Genomic DNA, 23,388 nt, shown 5'->3' on the forward strand with positions numbered 1-23,388 from the left:
TACACGGACCATGTTAGCCTTAGGTGTGACTCAGCATGCCCTCATGCATATGCATGACATGCTGACGTCACACCGTTTAACTGCAGCCTCCGTGTAAGCCATGTATCTCTTACATGGAGGCTTCGTGAATCCTGCCCACAGTATTACATGTTTTGGTTTTAAAACGTTTGTTTTTCTATTTTGGAACAAGGTGCAGTTGATATGAGAGGTGGAAGCTAAATGGCAGATCAAATTGCAAGCTGATAAAAAACCTGGCTTGAATGATGTTATTAACATAAAATTTTTTTTTAAATATTGTAAGTTAAAGATAAATAGATGAAATGTAGGTTGTATATGTTATTATATCACATTATATATTTTTATAAGTATTTTTGTAATTAATGTTTTATGACTCAAGATAGATCATTTAATTGTTTAATAGAATAAATAATTGTGTAGGGAGTAATTGTTTCTTATAAATTGTGAAGTTATCATGCTTTTTAATTCTGTTCTGACAAAGTCCTTTGGATGAAAATGAAAATTAAAGCTGTGTTACGCTAACATTGCATTTTATTCCTTTATAATTTTTCTCAGTCAGTGGTGGTGGGATATTTTTATTTTAAGAGTAGGATGCTAGCTGATGACTAGTTAAAGTGCTCACTGTATGTAATTAAGTACTGCCCAGCAGTTGCCAGGTAATGCATTGTTAAAAAATAGTGACAAATAATTTTGGTTGTGAGTGAAAGTTGCAATGAGGCTAGAGAGAAAGAGAGAAGGAATAACGTGGTGAAATGACTGAACATTTCTTATAAGAAAAATTAAGTCAGGGATAGCAGCAGACTTCAATAAGTTTAGAGCATATATGATCAAGATGCAGGGTATGTTAGGGGAGAAATGGCACCTGAGGCCACTCATAGCAGTTTGGAGAGAATGTTATATCCCAGATGACTAGATAATTAGCATTCTACTGCCAGTGTTCAAGAACAAATTGTGGGCAGCTAGAGGAATTAATTTCCTGTCACACTGCATGAATGTTTTGGAGAGGGTGATTAATAAACAAATATGCAGAGCAGTAGAAAGTAAGATGGGAGAAGAGCAGTTTGGATTCAGATCAGGATGCAGCACAACTGACCAGATACTTGTAGTGAAAAAGATAGTTGAGAAGAAGATGGAGATGACGAAAAAGTCCAACTGGATATTTCTAGACTTGGAGAAGGCATATGAAAATGTGTCAAGATAGCTGATTTGGACAGTCCATGGGAGGGGACAAATTCCCAGAAAAATTGGTTGAATTAGCATACTCTGTGTACTAGGACCCAGTGATTCAATTACAGCCAGTGCTCAAACTCATAGAGGAGTTCCCAATGAGAGTGATTTTGTATCAAGGTCAAGCTATGACTCCACTGGTCTTAATACTGGTGATGGGCTATATTAGCAATCAGGTCAGAGAGAAGAGCTTAACAAAACTTCTGTATACTGATAATGTGGCATATCAGTCAAACCATGAGCAAGGACTTTAGCAAATGATAAGGGAATGGAATGCAAAACTGAAAGCACGTGGGTTGAAACTGTATACAGATAATAGAGTTGAAATGGCAACAAATGGGGAAATCAGAAGAAAATGAAAATTCAGATAGAGGGAAAATAGTGGGGTAGGTTAACAGCTTCAAGTATCTGGGAAGGATGATTGAGGAAAAGGGATGTTTTAATGAAGAGGAGAAAGTTAGAGTCAGATGTGTTGCAGGACACTGGCACAGAGTGTCATGGGCAGTGTGTGGCAGAAGAAGGCCAAAGGAGCTGAAAAGTGAGTTGTACAAATCAGTGGTGGAACCAGTACTACTGTATAGTACAGAGACTGGGCAGTGAAGGTGGAGCTGTTGAAGAAGCTAGAAGTGATGGAAATGAAGTTCCAGAAACAGGTGATAGGATGTACACAGTTTGAGATATGAAGAAATATGGACATCAGAGCAGAAGCACCATTTGCAAAGAAGGTCAGAGAACAGATTACAATGGTTCAGGCATGTATTCATCAAAACAGAAGACCATCCAGTGAAGAAGATTTGGGACAGACAGGAAGAAAAACAAGCCAAAACACAATTGTCCAACAAAAATATGGATGGGTTGTGTGACAGGCGATTTGTGACAGTCAGGCATGGCTGTCAAAGAAGGCAGGAGAGTGGCACTGAATCAAGACATTATAAAAGATATTCACAGCAATATTGACGCATATCCCCGCTGTGTTGTAGGCATTCATAGCATCTTTAGTGAAATCAGGGACGAATAAGCTGCAGCTGAAAACGAACTCATCCCCAGATATGCTAGTGATAACCATTTGTATTTTTCTCTAAAAAAGTTAACATTTCTTCACGTCTTCCTGCAATAAATATGACAGTTTATGTTTATATATATATATATATATATATATATATATATATATATAATGTTTTCTTTAAATAATTCTGATGCATTTCTTTCTTTTTAGGTCTCCTTTCATTCTTATATACTAAGTATTTATCATGTAATATTATAATTTTCTTATATTTCAACTTTTCATTTCTCCAAAACATTACTTCTAATCTTATTTTTATATGTCAGTTTAAACACACTCCATCAGTGTAACCATGAGATGTAAAATGTTTCATCAAACAACATGTTTGCCAAAACAGCTTCATATTTATTTTAAAGAAATTTTCTTTCACAACTTCACCTATAAGTAATTTATACTGTTATAATCTGTAACATTTCTTTCCATGTTGGTAATTTCTGATGTGTTCAATGATTAGTAAAATAAACTTCATATATTTCAAATATTAATTTATTCTAACCCTTCTAAAAACAAAATAAAATCAATGTTAGTTGTAAATATATGCCTCTTATAAGTGAGGAGATTTTTTTCCTAGCTGCTATTGATCCAGTTTAAGAATTTGCCTGTAAGTACTGACATCCTTACCTATTTGCCATACTTTTCCTTAGACCACAATTAGCGTCACCTACCATATTCATTCTACATTTGTAGGTACATATTACTAGGCTATTAATCAGTCAGGTCTTTAAAAAGCTTAGTCTTACAATCCCAGGGTAAGTTTTAGCCCTTATATTTTGCATAAGAATAACCCAGAGGTATAGAAAACAAGGATATGCAGGGAGATACACAGGTGCTAAAGTGAGAATGCATTAGTGATTCCTCACCTATTTATCCAAACTGCATTTCAATAGAATAAGAGATATACTTTTCTTTATGTGGTGTGGAAGCTGGTTCAACAGAAGATCTTTTCTCTGTGATATATACCTATCCCTCCAACATGTTTTATCTATATTGCAAAAGACACGGAGAACTCTTGAGCAGGTGTTTAAACTACTATCAGATATGCAAAAGTGTAGCAGGCTAAGATCTGCTGGGGCTCTATAAGTGAGGCAGAGTTTGCCTCTTAGTAATCTGTGTGATACTGAGAAGACAAACAAGGCTCTGATATGATCTGCTTAGTTTTTGGGATTCAGGCCCTTGATTTTTCAAGGATTTAAAGATACTAGGTGATGCACTTTATTTTAATTCTTCAAGCAGAAATTCTTTTTTACCATTCTGTATGTAAGCATAAATCCAAGTTAAATTCCATATCTTGTTATCATGTTTTATGTAACACCATACACCTAATGGGTTTAACCACAACATAAACTAAAACCTTTAAACACCCTTTTTGAATCCCTTCTTCCCAAATTAAACTTACAAACTGGTTTTATACTTCAACAGTATACATATTTTTATTCCCATCTGTTTCATCTTCCTTAACTGCTTCTTTTTGTTAATTCAATACTTTAGCACTTCGTTCACTGTCAATTTCTGAATCAATGCCAGTGTTTTCACTCAAAGTAACAATACTCTTTCTCAACACCTTCACTTAAATCCCCACTGTTAATCTAGTAATGATTATTACATCCGCATTGTCTATGCTGCATTTTAAAATTTTTTGCAACAAGCCTAGTTTCTCCACACTGAAACTTCTTTTAGTATACTCACTCATTAAGTGCCCTTCTGATCCACAATAAAAACAAGTTTTGAGTTGCCCCAAATGTCTTAGCATAACTCTCTTTCCATTAATAATTACAGTATTTGGAGTATTCATTATTTTATCTTGCTATTTATCAAGACACACTGTTATCTTCCATCACCCATCTATTGTCTTCTGTCATCCATAATTTCCTTAATTCCAAACACTTGTTCCCATTTTTCTCTATAAAAGAACAGTTTTCATTCCCTGTCAATCAATTCTGTAGTTCTGAACTACACTTTCAACAACCCTTTTAACTTGAAAGCAATTCCAGAGTGAGCAAAATGATTTGGCATCAAACACTGACAAAAATATTTCAACAAGCAAAAAAATGTCAAATGTTTTCTCAAAAATTGTCTCGGGACTAAAATGAATGAAAGCTCTTATATCCTCATGTGAAAAATGAAAAGGAAACGCAATATTGTCCCAAACAAAATATCTATTAATTGCTTCTTTACTTTTAGCTCTAATTCTTACAATGACGCATTGCCTGTTAAAAAGACTCGCATCAGTTACAATTTTAATTGTCTTTAGCAGCAACAGTGGCACATAAATCAAACAAGTAACTTACAACCTTTGCTCAAAACTTTTTTGTCTACTTTCCCCAAACACACTGTCATTTCCCATCATAATACTATGGAAATGTACAATGTCTGTACTCTGCTAGCCCACTCTCTCTCTCTCTCTCTCTCTCTCTCTCTCTCTCTCTCTCTCACTCTGTATGTGTGTGTGTGTGTGTGTGTGTGTGTGTATATATATATATATATATATATTTTTTTTTTTTTTTTTTTTTTACAGCACATACATACACTATATATATATACACACACACACACACTCACACACACACACACACACACACACACACACACACACACACACACACACACACACACACACACGCGCGCATTCCCCATATATCCTAGCTTTACCAAAGTGTCTGTATTTAAGATATGTCTTCCTTGTAAAGGATAAATAGAATATTGACTCAACTAACTTTTTTGCATCATACAGATTTCTTCTTTACTATTCTGTTATTTTTTTGCATTAGATAAACCTGATTCCTAATATATTTATTCTATTTCTAGTACCATATAGTCTAATTATCTTTTTTATTTCATCAAACACTTTACTTTTTGTCATAATTATCCTTAACCCAGCTTTAGTGAACCTCCTTTCCATCTTTGTCACAGTTTCCCTCATTGTACTTTATTTTCTGTTAAAATAACTCAATCATCTGTATATGAACAGTATACAGGTATTATTATACCCTTTTGTTCAATTCCCCATCCTCTTGTCTCATTTTACCAGCACATGCTAGTATTATTGTACTTACTATTCTCTGCTTTTTCTTCTTTGGAAATTCTAGGATTTTAGAAAATAGGACAAATATAGTTTTGAGTTTAATAGGTACAGTGACTGGAAGGAAACTGAAGACCTGACAAACTCCACACAGACAAAGAGAAAGCATGCAAATTCTATGAAAATGGCATACTATCAAGGAGCTCAAGCACTTTGAGGCAATATTCTTAACTAGTAAACTACTGTGCCAGTCATAAACTAAAACATCATTAACACAGCCAGAATCATCAGTATTCTTATAGTTTAGCTTTCTGCTTTTATTGATGTATCATAAGTGTTCAAATACTGAGGCTCATAAATGTAATCTTCCTAAAGCTACAAAGGCCACTAAGATGTTAGACTTACAATAAGTATCCTCAGCACCCTCAAAATCACTCTACCAAAGCAACATCTACCATGGCATATGCAACCACATCTCTCAGCATGTGAATGTATATATCCATAAGGCAAACTACCACACAGCCCAATATGTTGGTCATAGGATACTCATTTGTGAGACAAACTGATGCCCCATTCACCTGACTGAGTAAGGACAAATTCAATGTCATTTACCTATTAGGGGCCAGGATCCACCGGATTATGCAAGCACACAGGCTGTTGAACCACAAGAATCTGTATGACTCAGTCATAGTCCATGTGGGTGCAAATAATCTGAGATGACCCTCCCTGGACTAACAAAGAGATATATGATGGAGCTCTTGGACTAAGTGGTCCAGGTAGGTATGACTCTATCCTTGCAAGCTATAGGTCCTCAGAAAACCCATAACACATACTTATACCAATTGTAAACATTGTACAATCAACTTAACACCATACTGATAGGTGACTAACAAAACAACCTCACTATAAATTGAGAATCATACACAACCTCTAACAGCCAGGACCAGAGATTCCTGGCCTTTCCAAACTCAAGTACTCTGATCCCGTTAGCCTGTATGCCCAATAACAGTGCTAACACCCTGGATCTGTTGAACAATAAAGCTGTCTCCCTTGAAATAAAAATAAAACCCAGGATCCCTGTTAACCCTGGAACTTTTAGGAATTATTCAAAGGCAAAATTCCTTCTGTTAATTGACACCCTATCAAATTTTTTTTTCTAGACCACTCAAACCTTGATAACACTGTTGGTTATATAGAATTGTTTACAAGACCCTGCACAATCATGTTAATGGCTGCATAGAGACAGCTCTATCAACCAAAATCAGCAAAGGACAAAAATCAAAAAATAAACCAATGTAATGAAATCCCAACATCAATATGTTGTATAATAAAATTTGTATATTTATTTATTTACTGATTTATTGACATTTGATTACTGGGAATGTCTGACTGGGTATGAGTGTATTTTCATTGGAGGCCTGTGGATAAAAGTTCCAATGTATTACAAAACACTTTAATAACAATAATTTCACAATCTTCAAAAATAACACAAAAATATCTACAGTTTAAATAATTATACCAAAATAGACATACTATGAAAAAATTGGTTAAGAATAGATACAAGTTATATGACGAAGATTTAATATTTAGAGAAATTTTAGCTAGATTATATAGAAATTAAAGGTAAGTTAGTAGAATACAAACAGGAATTGCAATATGAAGTGAGAGAAAAGCAGGCATATGGTATATTTAGAGAGAAATCCATGGCAGTGAACTTGACAGAAGTAAGGGAGTGAGTGAAGAAGGGAGAGTAAGAAGGTGTAAGGTGTGACTAGGTGCATGCACATATTTGGAGATATAATTTAACCTGGTGTTGAGCAAGAACAGGAACAGATTTTAATTAGAAAGACTTTCAGAATGATGTTGAAGGATGGGAGGGTATTGACCTGATGGATACAGGTAGGGAGTTCCAGGCCTTAGCAACCAGGCAAATGGAAAAACACCATGGCAAAAATTAGGAAATGCAATGCCAAGCAATTTAAAAACTCTCTCATCAGTCTAAACATTCAACTCAAGGGGGTTAATTGAGTCTAACAAAGCTACATTTGAGTTAAAATATCCTCACAGTCAAAGGACAATCACAAGACATATTTCATTTACATATGCATCCTTAAAGGCAATATACAGCAATGTACCAAATGAATTGCAATGGTGTGACCTATATTGAGCCAGAAGATATAGCAAATCTAGTGGCTCATAACTTTAGTTCAAATTATTTTACCCATCTTTTCCCCTCAGACACCTTTCAAGAAATACCCTCCACCATAACTCCCCAGTTATTACCAAGGAACAGGTCCTCAATACACTCTCCAATGCCAAGAACAGTGCATCAATGGACCCCGACAATACGCCAGGATGCCTCTTTAATAACATGAAACATGACCTATCAATATCACTAGAATTACTATTTAACCATAGCCACCAGAGAGGCTTCATGCCAGGTGACTGAAGGACTGCAGTTGTTATTCGTCTGCACAAAGGCTGGATATGTGTGGATCAGGCTCACTACAGACCAATAAATCTGACAGGGCTCATATGCAAAGTTATGGAAATATATATGTAATATAAACACAAAAACTGAATAAAAAAACAATTATTTTATCAGTGTTTTTATCAATTAATAAAAGGATGTTATTGTTCCACTGCTTCCTTTGATCATCTTGGGAATACTGTAGGAGTGTGTCTGGGAGACTAGTTCACTACTTCATTTTTTATTCAGTTTTTTATAAATGTAATATATCTATATGTATGTGTGTGTGTGTGTGTGTGTGTGTGTGTGTGTGTGTGTGTGTGTGTGTGTGTGTGTGTGTGTGTGTGTGTGTGTGTGTGTGTGTGTGTGTGTGTGTGTGTGTGTGTGTGTGTGTGTATATATATATATATATATATATATATATATATATATATATCTATATTTATTTATATATGGCCCTACATTAGTAGACCGACATTTCACTTACCCAACTTTCACATTGCCAAGATGAAAGGACAGACAAACCCAGAAGACCAACATCTGGAACACCGACTTCACACTCCAGGTAAGCAAATGCTTGGCCATCCTGTTGAACTTTGCCCCTTACCCCCGCAGTAGTGCGATCTCGGAGTTGGTATATTTAGTTAAGGGTGTGTGGAGGGCATAACTCCCCCACATAAGGGGTGGCCTCCACACATGGGTGGGTTTAGTTTTGTTTGGTTTATTTATTTATTTTTTTTCAGGATGGCCAAGTGGTTACTTTCCTGGAGTGGTAAGTCGGATGTCGGTCTTCTGGGTTTGTTGGTCCTTTCGTCTCAGCAATGTGAAAGTCGGCTAAGTGGATTGTCTGTGTAGTGTATGCATATAGTTTTTGGTTTTCAAACTTAGTTGTTATATTGTTTATTTCTGTGTCTGATTTAATATTGCTGCTCTTTTGGACACTGTTTCTTTAATTCTAGCCCTTATAAATGAAGTTGTTGTAGTAACCTGGTTTGCACTGATAAAGCCATTGAGCAAAACCAGTTTGCTATGTCCTGGTCATGACAGACTGTTCCTTGTGGATGTATCTAGTGGATTTTGTTTAAGAAATTGTCAAATAAATAGATTTTTGCATAGTCTATGCACATTTTTACATTTCTCATGCTTAGTTTGGATTCCGGTGGATGTTTCCACATTGCTGGTTTACTATGCTTTTTGGAGTGTGTGAATTTACTTCAGTCTCTGTGCAACCTGCATTGGTCATTGCACCAGTTTTTGGTTTGTGCAGTATTGTTGTGAGTGCTGACCATCCTGGTATTTCAAGAGCCAATTTTTTTCACAGTTGAAATGGCTGAATCAGATATGCAAAGAGCATTTTTAGATAATCTTGCTGATGAAAAGGATGATTTAATTTGTTTCAGAAATGAAGTTCCGGGTTTAACAGCAACCATGACTTTTACTTCATGTAATGACTTTTATCAAGTGTTTAGAAACCTAACTGAGGAATCCAAGAAACCTAGAGCTACAACTTGGCATCTCAAACTACTCAAATTCTATCTTAATGCTGGAATAGCACCTAGAGGCCTGCATGTTTATGCTGAACCTGGTGTTGGTAAGGAAGATTCCGTTTTCATGTCTAAGTGGTGCAATTTACAACAGACTGCATCTATGTTACTTATTGAGCTTTTGGTTGAATATCACAAAGAGCAGTTAAAAATTATTAATAACAAGCTGGATAATAATGTTGAAATTATTCACTGTTTCCAACAGTGGGATGAATATATTGATAAACATGTTAAGTATCTGAAAGATATTGGTGTTTTTGAAACTGAACTTAAAGCTTGTAAACTAAAAACGTTTCATAGAGACATGAATGGTTAGCAGGATAATGTTCTTTACAGTTGGCAAAACAAACAGTTCATTTTTCAAATAATGATAAAAGAATTCTAGGGGCTAAATGCAAAAGGGGCCAGTCTATTCTTAAGAACTCTATTGGTGCTTCTGGTACTGAATCTAGTGCCTCTGACTTTTCCTTGTATTATTCTAATACCGATACAGAACTGCAAGGTGGTGAGCAAACTGATTCGATTCTGCCTATCAATAAGATATCTAAAACTGGAAGAGGACCTTTAGAAGAACTGGACGCAAACACCGGCATAATTATCGAAGAGCAATTCAGGACATTAACCCAAATGTGATAGCTGATTGTATAGAGGACAATGATTTGTTAGTTTATCTAATGTGGATTTAAGTGATACAGAGGTTTAAAGTTTTAAACAATGGTTTGGGATATGTCCCTTCCTTTAATGCGTCTGAATTTTCTGCCATTTTGGATGTTATAGGACTCTATTGTACTCATAATCTGAAGTATTATTTTAGTAAAAAAGATAGTTTGGTTGATGCCTCTTTTACCTTATTTAGGTTTAGGAAATCCTTGTTTCAACCCATATACCACCCATCAGTTAAAATCGTTGAACAACAGGTGATATGTGAATTGTATGCAAATAGTAACATCATTTTCAAAAAGTATGATTCTAATTTGACTAGAAATGATAGAATTGGTCTGAGTGGGCTTGATAGTAATAAACATACTGTTATTGTTAATGCTGTAAGAATCTGTGGACTATGAGAAGGAGACTTTATGGCAAATCCTGCATTATTTTTCAAATTGTAGGCTTTCTATTGATCCTAGGGTTGATTTAAAAAGAATGTTGATTCCATTTTGCAAATTGCAAATATGGATGGGTTAATATCTGACAATTTACTATCACAACTGATGGTTGAGGATCCCCAGCCTCAGTTTTTCTATTACCCAAGATATATAAGACAATTGATAATCCACCTAGCAGATCAATAGTGTCAGGGCAGGGTTCCCTTACTGGACCATTGTCTGTGTACCTTGAGAATCAATTAAAGATGTTACTACCATTAATTAGAGCTCAAATAAAGGATACAACAGAATTTTTAAAAGTAATGGATAACATTCAGCTATCTAATATCTCTTATTTATATACATTAGATGTACAATCATTATATACTAGCTTACCACATGAGGTGGGATTATGGCTATTAGATATTGGCTGAGGTTTTCCAAAATGTATTCTGACACACACATTGAATTTCTGTTGAAGCTTTTGGGGATAGTTCTGGAACTCAATGTTTTTTGCCATAAAAATCAGAACTATCTGCAGATTAAAGGTACTGCTATGAGGGCAATTTTTGCCTCCATTTATGCTGATTTGTTTATGGGATATGTTCAACTGCTTTTGATTTATGATGATAAGAACTGTTTTAAAAGATATTTGACTATGTGGAGATGATATTTGGATGATTGCTGGGGTGTCTGGTCTGATGCGAAGGAATTTTGGCATAGTTTTGTTGATTATATTAATTATAATATGTCCAGTTTGGATTTTTCAGGTAAGATCAATTTTTTTAACATCAAATTCCTGGACATTAATGTCACCAAACATATAGATGGGACTGTTGCTACAAGTCTTTACAGAAAGCCTTTTACCAGAAATTCCTTATTGGAGGCAAGTAGCTACCATCCTAAACACATTATTAACAACATTCTGAAGGCGCAATTTTTGAGGCTGAGAAAAAATTTTTAGTTCTCAGGATGAATTTGAAAAAGAAGCTGAATGATTGCAATCCATTTTGTTAATAGAGGGTATAATAAATCTTCTGTTCTTAGAGCTAAAAATGAAGTCTTGAGTAGATCTAGAGATGAGCTATTACAGTTTGACCACACACACACACACACACACACACACACACACACACACACACACACACACACACACACACACACACATAGTGATATTAATAGTGCCTTTAATTTTAGACTTATTAAAACATATGGTACTAATACTTTTAAAAATTGTGAGATTATCAATAGATTTTGGCATCTGCTGAAGACGGATTCTTTTTTTGAACTATGCTTGGAAGGCCATTGTCATTTTTGATTTAGACGGGGAAAAAACGTGAGTGAAAAATTTTCTTGGTTTAAGAAAAATAATAATTTTGAGAGTTAATACAACATCAAGTGGTCCCGTTGGCAGTACCTTTTGTGCTAACTGCATATATTGTAAAGTGATATCCAGAATTAAAAGTTCTATGTCTATTAATACTTCTAAGGTCTTTCAAATTAGGCACTTAATCACATGCACCACTGACTGGGTGGTTTATATGGCAATATGCCATTGTGATGCATTTTAAGTGGATCAAACATCTAGACCTCCGAACAAACATACTACGGTACATCTTAGTCATATAAATTACAAGCGCCCATGTAGTGCTTTATACAAGCATAAATGTGAGCATGTTTCTGCTCATTTTGTTTTTGTAGGTATTGATATGGTAGCAAGTGATGGTTTATCTGTTTTAGGTAAGCATAAATTACTGGATCATAAAGAAAAGTCATGGATCATTAATTTAGGTGCTATGTTTAGATGTGTCTTAAATGAGTATTGGTAGGTTTAGTGTATGTTTTTTATGGTAGTATCATTATAAGTATGAGTATGTGTATGTTTATGTATGTATATGTATCACAATTTCACAATTTTGTGTGTGTATTTGTGTGTGTGTGTGTGTGTGTGTGTGTGTGTGTGTGTGTGTGTGTGTGTGTGTGTGTGTGTGTGTGTGTATATATATATATATATATATATATATATATATAGTTTTTGGATTTTAAGTTTAGTTATTATATTATTTATTTATGTGTGTAATTTAATGTTACTGCTCTATTGGATGCTGTTCCATTAATTCTACCCCTTATAAATGTAATTGACATAGTAACCCAGTTTGTACTGATGACACCAGTGAGTGAAACCAGTTTGCTACCTACTAGCCATGCCAGACTTTTTCTTGTGGATGTATCTTTTGGAATTTGTTTAACAAATTGCCAAATAAATTGATTTTTTGCGTAGTCTTTGCAGAGTTTTACATTGTTCCTGCTTAATTTGGATGCTGGTGGATGATTGGATATTGCTAGCTTACTGTGCTTTTTGGATTGTTGGATTGTATCTTGTGGTTTGTATTTACTTCAGCCTCTGTGTTCCCTGTATCAGTCATTGCATCAGTTTTTGGTTTGTTTTATACACACACACACACACACACACACATATATATATATATATATATATATATATATATATATATATATATATATATATATATATATATATATATACATATATACATAAATTTGTGTTAGTTATGTACATTCTTTTAGTGGTAAGTTTTGTTTTACTTTCTGTTTGTAATGTCAAAAAGGAGATGATGCATGAAATTTCATTTAGGCTACATGTGTGTGGCCCTAAATGACAATAAAGTTTACTTTGAAACTTAAAAGAGTTATTGTTGAAATGGTAAACAATAAAAACAGAAGTCTTCAGGCACTGAAACTGACCCAGTTTGGTTTCCTGAAGGGCAAGTCATGCCTACTCAGCCTCCTTGACTTCTTCAAGAAGGCTATCAAAGCAATGGATGATGGCAGAATGGTGCATGCTGCCTAAATTGACCTGGCCAAATCATTCGACACAATACACCTCTAGTGTATTGTAGACAAACTCATGAAATTATGCATAAACCTCTATTTTACCAGCTGGATAACCAAATGGTTATAGGATAGGAGTCAAGAAGCTAAAATAGAGGAGTCTACCTCTGCAAAAAGGCTAGTCACTAGCACAGTTCCTCATGTCTTGCTGTTGGGGCTGTTTCTTTTGGAATTTACTTCTCTGAAGCCATGGCCAACATCAAAGGCCTCTGGATGAACAAGTGTGCAGATGATTGCAAACTGGATGCAGTCACAGAATCCCCCAAAGACACAACTACCCTCTGTGAAACCCTAACACAGACCAATAGCAGATAACAGAGCCACGGTCTAAAACTCAATGCCAAGAAATGCATAATTGCATCCTTTGGGAAGATGACTACCCTGGAAACTCCCACTTTGATAATACACCCCTACGATTAGACCCAGTGGGCAGGGACTTGAGAATGCATGTAGATAGTAACCTGGACTTGGCAATTATGTACCTGCAGTAGTAAGGAAATCATTCAGTGTTGTACTACGTAAAAGCAAGGGTATGGCATCTAGGTCTAAGGATGTCATTGTTCCACTGTACTCAGCCCTCAGATCAGTCCATGAATACAACACCCCACTCCCGTTTAATATGTATTTGAGGAGGCATGCACAACAACTGGAGCATCCACAGAAGTTCATCACAAAAAGTATACAAGGCATAAACAACACTTCCTACAGGGACTGCCTCAAAGCCCAGTCACAGTATTTAGTCTCCTACATACTGTTTGAAGGTAATCTATGCTTGGCCGCTTGGCCTCCAAAACATTCTTTGATCTCACTTTGATGGACATCTGCAAAAATAATTGCATCAAAATTACCTGATCTAGGGACTTAAACCTCATCTGCCACATAAATAGGACATGTTTGATGGACAGGATGAATCGGAAGCAGAGTTCTTCCCTAACCCAACTCAAGTATAACTTGGACCAGTGAATAGGAATTGAAAATTTGACCCTAGTCTGCCACTTATGTCTCTATTAGAAAAAGGCAGCTGATAAAGGTTTGCTTACACATGCCAAAGCCTACTTATACCTCTTAAAATAGCCCTATGGCATCAAAATTTGCCAGACACATTTGGGAAGCATGGCTAGGCTTACAAAGGGTGCCGAAGCCATTAAACTATAATCACTTATGAATATGCAGACAGGATACACAGGAAATATGTCAAAAGGAAGGGTATGGTGAAATCAAGTTCATATGAGGCAAGATTGGAATGTTTAAGTTAGAAGTTAAGGGGGTGTTTAAGAAGGATTGAAAATGCTTGGAAAAGCAATAGTAGTTTTAAGATATTCTGAAATTATCTTCTGGAAAGAGTAAAGGATTCCAAAGAGCCATCATACTGATAAAAGATATTCCAAATTGGCAGTCAGTGATTGGAAATGAGAGCTTATGGGATATAAAAGAGTAAAAATTAACAAGGGAAAAGTATGTCAGGATTATAAGGCGTCTGATTGCAGAACATAAAGAAGATGACAATGATTACAATATTGTAATCCAGTAATTAAAAAGTAATAAATTTGTGTTAAGTCTAGCTAATTCATTTAAAAATGTCTCACGTGGGTGACCAGTAGTGTCACTGGAGTATTACAGTGAATAATAAATGCATGAGTCTTCCTATTAATTTCCAATAGTTTTACATTTTTAGCTGGAAAAAAAACACAACTGAATGAGCACATTAAAACTGGGTTACAAAATCGTCCCTAGCAAAGATGTAGACTGACATGTAAAAAGAGTAAACATGATTTATTTATGAAATGCAAACTGTAACCAGTTTTGGTTGGCAGATATTATCACACAGGAATCTAGTCACAATGCAATGAAATAATGCACTTTTTATATCGGCATCTAGAAGAGGTAATAGACCAGTTTTAGACAAGGTATAACAAACAGAAAATAAAACTGTCTCTGTTTTGCAGTAAAATTAAAGATTTATTGTTTAAAAGAAAGGTAGCTTTCTATTAAAAAAATTATTTAGGCAAAAAAGTACTAATTGCAGAAGAGGAAATACATGATTTAAGAAGGAAAATGCTGCCACTGCTTATGTTATATTGGATATGAGACCAACAAACAAATAAGTGACAACAGATGGAAAAACAAGAATGGGTCAAACATGTGACTGATAGGATTCCCAGACGTAATATTAGTAACAATGGAAGGGGACCATTAATTTTTAATAATTTGGTGGCAGATATAAAAAGGTAGCTCAGAAACCACATACTACATGTTGTACATTAACCATACAACATACTAATTCTTGGCATAATCCAAACATAATGCCTTCATATAATTTCTCCTTTGGATATTGTTACAAAATTGATTAGCAACTCTTATGAGCACACTGAAAGCACCATTGCAGTCTTCTCACATATTGTAAAATAAAATGGCTAAAGCTAAGAAAGGAACCACTACATTTGAAAACAAGAATACTCCTCTGACTAGTAAGAATATGAGGTGTTTACAAACTGTAAGACCTTTATAGACGAGGAATAGAATTCTGTGTCATGCACAGAGGAGAATGACTCTAATGGAGTAAATGATTATGGTGCTATTCCACTCACTACTAACTCATTCATTACTTTACCAAGTAGAGAAACTCTTATCATGTTACAGATTATCCAGATAATTGTGGAAACATTTAAATAAATATTTATACCACCAATACCATTAATTACACACTGTGCAGATGGACCTCAAGTGCATTATAAATACTAATTAACCCGTTAAATCACAGGATCATAGAAGATTACTAGGCTATCAACCCAGAGGTCATTTTATAGCCTAGCCATTTCAACCCAATGTAATACCATAGAAGTGTTAGTCAATGCACAAGACTGCATTTAGTGAACACTGCCCTTGTCCAGGAGGGTTGTGGACACTATCCCTGCTAAAGATTTATGGTGCTCCAGCCACTCGTCCAGGTTCCTGTTGAGCAGTGTCATAGAGGTGCTCTGTTTCAAATGAATTGGTAGCCTGTTCAAAAGATGTGGGACTTGCTTGGAGATAAACAGGACATGATGGAGGGACAGATTTAAGTCACAGGCCATATTTAAGTCCCTGAATGGGTAGCCCTTGACCTATTTGATTTATGGATATGCAGCAAGTTCATTAGGTTAGGGTCTTTGATTGCTTTGTAGGCCAGGCATAAGAAGTCTATATGATACAGATTATAATGACAGGGACTTTAGTCGGTCTGTGTAAGACACATGCTGGATACCCTTGATTTTCTTTGTTACAAACCTCTGAGGTCTCTCTAATTGTTAAGGATTCTTAGTGTGATGCATGTCGAAAGGGGCATTATACTCGATTATGGGCTGGATAAGTGCTGGCTATAGGTGGTTATAACTTCTTTTGCTCTCAAGAGACAGATTGTCTTTGATAAAACATAGTGCTGAATGGTGGGGGACACAATTCTATTTAATACTATGCTGACACACTGTATAAACTAGCAACTTCCATTAGAAATAGATTTAGAAGGTCTATCAAGACCATCCAGAGAATATCCTACCTGACATGCTGCAAGGTGCTATAAGAAAACATTTTCTGCACTTGATGGCCCATAATGTGTATTGCTGACTTATATAAATAATTGAAGTCACAGGGCAATGCATGCTTCTACCTTATGAAAGGGAAGCCTTCCCGAATTACTTTATATAAAATTACTTAATGGCATAAAATCCTGAAAAGGCTCCAGAAATACAATGATAAATTCAGAAGTTTATTTGGTTTTAAATTACTTATCTTTCAACCACTGTCACTTATTTGGAAAAGTATACTTACAAAGCAGAATAGTTTGCAGTTGTCACAGTTTTTAAAGACCATTTTAGCATGGTTAAAATCTACACAAAATGTGTATGATGTGTTAATGTTTCAGTTTGTTAGCAGATCCTTACACAGGATATTTTAACTTAAAAAACAGTGTCTGTATCTAAACTGTTGTGCAGATATGCTCCTGTGGTGTAAAGGGATAACGTTCTGAATACATCCCAAGCAGTCCAGTTGTGATTACTGGCTTGTCCATCTGATAGAATGACAGGTAGGATGAGTGTGCCTGTCCTTGGGGGAGGGGCTATGTTGAGCATCTGCCAATGGCAGAGGCTGGTAATCAAAGGAAAGGGATGCAAGTCAGTAGGGAAGAGGGTACAGAGAACATATGACCACCTTCCGTCCAAGAGTGAGCATGTGCTCAGCATGGTCATGTCATTGCCCTTCCAGTGTGCAGTGATGTAAGCATGAAGGGCAGGGATTTAGTCCAGGAGAAAACCCCCTCATGAAAGTACAATGTCACCCACTTGTCTGGCATATCTAGTGTACTTTAAAGTTTCTATCAAGAGTGGAGGTCTCTTTGGAGCAGGATCTTTTTTTGCAAAGGAGAAGGAATAATGGGTCAACTGCCAGGATGGGACTTATAGAGAGGAACAACTGAGCTAGGAGATGTATATTAATGGCCAAATCTTAGAGAATGAAAAGACCCATTTCTGTGCAGATTTTTAAGTGGTGTGTTAAGCTATTTTTATACTACTCCAGTCTATTTTTCTTTGCATGCATGGAAGTCTATTATGGGAAAATGACACAGGATACCAGTATCTTTCATTTATTAATCTCACTGTTTGGTTAACAGATATGCTCACTTGAATAATAGCAATATTACATGCACCATACTTTTCCTCAGCCTCCATCAGTTATCTAATACAAGGAGTGTGCAGACACTCACCCTCCTCCCCAGGATAGGCACACCAATCCTTTCTACCTGTTAATACACCTCAGACATCTGAGCCGCTAATTGAACTAAGCTTGCTGGAAGTAGTTAGGGCTTTACTCCATTATTTTTATTTTTATTTATTTATTTTACATTTGTTGACCGGGATAGTCTGACTGGATGCATGTCCATTTTCAGAGGAGGCCCGGGGAGAAAAGCTCAAAGGGTAAGCAGATACAGCATTACATAATACCAGCATTACATATTACAAACAGACTATTTACAGAGATTACATAAGTAAGCAAGTTAAACAAGTTCCACAGGTTACAGTTAATCCTGAACGCAAGTCGGGATTAAATTAAATTACGCAGTAAACTGGTTAGCAGATTTTTACACATTCTAGAGATAGTTAGCCAGGCTTGATACATTGACATAGCCATTATGCCACATCATAGCTCCAAATGTTGTCTTAAGGAGAAAATGTAAGATATGTTTGTGTTTCATTACATTTGATGTACTGGTAGCAGTCTACCTTGAAGCTTTGAAAGTAGGGTGTCAGTACTGGTGAGTCACCATTTACCTCCTTTAAAACATATATATATATATATATATATATATATATATGTATATCTCATACACACACACACACACACACACACACACACACACACACACACACACACACACACATACACACCTTTTCCCATATTTGCACATGGGGTCAGAGTGCCACATCCACAGTGACAATCATCTCAAGCCAATGTTTATACAACCAGGTGGTGAGCCCTGCAACGGTAGTTCATTCACATCACTCACTCACATTCACACTCTCAACTACAGCCAGTTTAGAGTGTCCAGTCCACCTACTGCATATCTTTGGAATGTGGGAGGAAACCAGAACATCCAGAGGAAACCCATGTGACCACAGGGAAGATATGCAGACTCCACCCAGACTCCACCCATAAGGCACCCCAGAGAATCGAACCAGAGAACCTCTTGCACTGAGGTGACAATACTAACTACTGCACCACCACACACACACACACACACACACACACACACACACACACACACACACACACACACACACACACACACACACACAAACACACACACATTAAAGCAACCCATTTTCGCCGAACTGCATTTCCACATTTTGATTGTAAACCCACATATATAGAGATATATATACGCATACATATATTTAAACACACACAACCATATATTTATATAGCTATATATATATATATATATATATATATATATATATATATATATATATACAACAAAAAAGCAGGCTAAATTCCAGGGGGTAAAAGCTGTGCTTAAGAAAATAGGAAATATCACCAAAACACAGTATAAAGCAACAGCTACCATGCAGAGTTCAGTCCAGGAAATGTTGCAAAATCACATAAAATCCAAGGAATAACCAGTCCGTAGTAAAAATCAAAATTGTTGTTTATTAGTGCACTCAGTAGGTTAGCGCTTTCACAAGTTAGCTTCTTCAGACCATATAACTGAGTGAAGACCAAACATCCATTTTAAAAACATGTATCACCAATCAGATTCTTACACATCATGAATGGCTCATTAATTATTAAGTGCATTATAAAATCACATATAAATTCCATTACATCATTTAAACATCAAACTATTCCTAGAAAATGAATAAACAATCTAAAAGTGCATTTAAATGAACACTCAAAAAACAACCTTGAAAAATCAGAAACATTATCCTAATTACGATTATTGACTTCATGTACCTGACATATAAAAACTATTGAAAAATGAATAATAAAATTATATATATATATATAAATAGAAATGTATATATATGAAAAAAGATGTAACTAGTAACATCTTTCTAACCTTCAACCTTTTGGTCCAAAGAAAGGGCTTCAAAGAAACCTGCAATCTATACTTGCTTTGTGCTCGAATTAGCCATAGTACCTTGAATGGTAACATTGCATATATCTAACTGGTGGTTGTCAAGGCCACGTTGTTTTTCTTAGGAAGTTTCTCACAAAAATTGATGGTGCCAGCAGAATATTGTAAAAACAATGACTGTGAAGTAATGATGACAAAACTTGTGATTCACTACGTCAGCTTGGTAGGTAATGTCTTATTAGAAAGTGTATAAAAATGTCTGTATTTCCTGATTCTAGTTAGACAAACTCTGTATTAGCACGTTTTTGTCTCCTTGCTGCAAGATTAAAGTGCCTTAACCTGAACCTACCGTGTTTTGATCATTTTTAAAATATATTTTTCCTTTGACAGTTTTGGTCCTTCGGACCGGAAAGTACCTCTCACTCTAGGCTCAGGTCAGAATTGGGCCCGGTGGCATGTACCCGTATGGAGAAGTAGCCACATCGGCTCTTCTGTCTTGAAAGACCTCCAACTGAATTGTCGTTCGAAAGAGGCCAGCCACTGTTTCTGATCTGGGATTGGAGGATGAGTCAACGTTCCAGTAGATCAACACACGGAGGGTCAGGTAAGGAGGAATTTACCTTTTTTCTGTTTTAGATCAGGGATTTGTTACAGTATTGCTTTGTCAGGGAGATTTGCATGTGCAGATCAAGGACAAAAAGATTGCTGTCTTGTCATAGATCAGGGAAACAGAATAGGTAGGCAGTTATTCTAGATAAACTGTGAAAAGGTGTAAAATCATGGTACCACGTGATAAAAAGGGTTAAGTAACAATTTCTAACTTAGCTAAGGCAACATGGGAAATGAATGCACGAAAAGTTCCCGAGACCCGCCCCTAACCGAAGATACGAAATATATGCAATTACAGCGTGCCGATAATGTTAAGTATTATACAAAATGGGTTGATAAATACAAATTTGATGGTAATTTAGATAAACCTTCACTTATTAAACTTGTTAGACAACTTAAAACAGACACGAAAGGTCATCTAAAAAAGCTACGACAATTAGGAGTCCCTCAGGCACACAGGTGGCTTGAGGAAGCAAACCGCAGGGAACAAAAGATTAAAAATTCAAAAGCAATGTTCTTAGATAAAGAAGACAATAACTTGGTAATAGCAACAGCCCCTCCTCCGCCTCCTCCGCTTCCCTTACCAGAATATGAAGCGAGTGGACAAGCTGATCCACCTCCGCTATACCCAGCTGTTCCTGCAAAATCGAAACCGTTTTTCAGAGATCCTATCGAGACCAGGTCTCAAACACGCAACTTAAGAGGGGATATTGAATTATATGAAGTTAATAAGCACAAACACATCTGTCTAGCATCCCTCTACATTCCCCCAGGTGACAACATTTCCACACTTGAAAACATCCTCTCATGGCTCTCAAACAATATCAGTAATGAAACCATAATCTTAGGAGATGTAAACATCAACTGGGCCTCCATCCAGTCTTCGACCAACCCTCTTAATATCAACCTATATAACTTCTCCCAACTAATCAACACAATAACACACCCATCAAAAAACCCCTCTTGTGGCACCATCCTTGACTGGATTCTAGTGTCACATCCCCACTATTTCTCAGACAGTGGTACTCTTCCCGACCCCCTTGGCGACCACTTGCCTATTTTCACCCATATGACTCCCTGTATCTCTTACCGTACCCATAACTACATCACTACCCGCAATGACAAAAACTTTAACCCATCAACCTTCATATATTCTCTGAAAGCAATTAACTGGAATAACCTAAAGTCACTACCCCTAGAAGATGCAGTTACTCACTTCAACTCTACTTTCTTAGAAATACTGATTCCCAAGCCCCACTAAGAACAAAAAGAATAAAAACAAATTCTGCCCCCTGGCTAACCAAGACCACACTATCAAGCATGCACCTTAGAGATAAAGCTTGGGGACTCTATCTTAGAAATAAAACCCCAGAACAACATATTATGCATAAAACCCTTAGAATAAAGTAAAAAGCTTATAATCTCTGACAGACAAAAATATTTCTTCACACTCCAAAACAACAACAAAACTAACCCTCAAAGATTCTGGAAGGGATCTCTACCCTCCTTAACCCCAGCAAGCCACACACCCCAACCCCAGACCCAAATAGCCCAGACTTAGATCTAGCTACACAGTTCAACTCCTTTTCATTGACTCTATTAGCAAACTCACATCCTCCTTCACATGCCCCTCCTCATTATCTAATTCATCCCCACCCTCTCCCACAAACAACCCTCCCCTTACTACCTCTGTCTCCTCATTCTCATCATCTCACTGTCTATCATCCACCTCATCCACTACTCAAACCCCCTCTTTGCCCACATCTTCCTCAAATCCTCTCTCTCCCCACTCCTCTCTATTCTCATTTAAACCTATACCCACTTCCACTATAAAAAAACTTCTTCAGAAACTGAAGCCATGCACCAATGCTCCGGACAATATCCCCTCTTACTTCCTAAGTATAGCCGCAGAAGCAATTGCCTATCCCATTAGCATTCTAATTAACCGCTCCATCCATGAATGCACAGTGCCCCTATTGTGGAAGCAAGCTTTTATCATCCCCCTCCATAAAGGAGGTAACAATTGCAACATCAATAACTTCCGCCCTATTGCTATCCTGTCCCCCATATCTAAAATTCTGGAAAAGTGCATCCAGCTTCAACTCCTTCCACATCTCTTAGATAACAACCTTTTAACCCCTACACAACATGGATTCAGGCCAAATCATAGTACCATGACAGCCCTCCTGTCCTTTCTTGAGATTGTTAACAGAGCTCGCGATCGCAGCCACATTGTCTCTACCCTATTACTTGACCTCTCCAAAGCCTTCGACACTATCTCACACAGCCTACTCTTATCCAAACTGTCACAACTTAACCTCTCTCCCTCCTCCATAAATTGGTTCTCTAGTTATTTATCTAACAGATACCAAGCTGTAATATGGAAGAAGGCCACTTCCTCTTTCCTTAGTACCCCCACTGGAGTTCCCCAAGGATCTATTCTTGGTCCCCTCCTCTTTAATATATTCATAAATGATTTCCACAAATCTATTCCATTTGCTAATATCATCCAATACGCAGATGATTCTACCATTATCTGCTTTGCCACCTCTTCCTCTTCACTCCAAAAACTCACTCAGGAAGCTTTCTCAATTACTGAAGATTGGATGAAAACAAATCACTTAGCTCTCAATGCCTCCAAAACAAAACTAATGGTATTTACCCCCTCCAAATCCACTTCCTTCGACATAAACTCTTTCTCTATTACCAGCCGAAACAACTCACCCTTGGAACTGGTATCTGAAGCTAAGCTACTAGGTGTTCAAATCGACAACCGGCTTAATTTCAACTCTCATCTACAACTTAATATTAAAAAAACTCATCAAAAACT

Source organism: Protopterus annectens, chromosome 1.part2 (genome assembly GCF_019279795.1).
Source record: "Protopterus annectens isolate FY-2018-M chromosome 1.part2, PAN1.0, whole genome shotgun sequence".
NCBI classification, from domain to species: Eukaryota; Metazoa; Chordata; order Ceratodontiformes; family Protopteridae; genus Protopterus; species Protopterus annectens.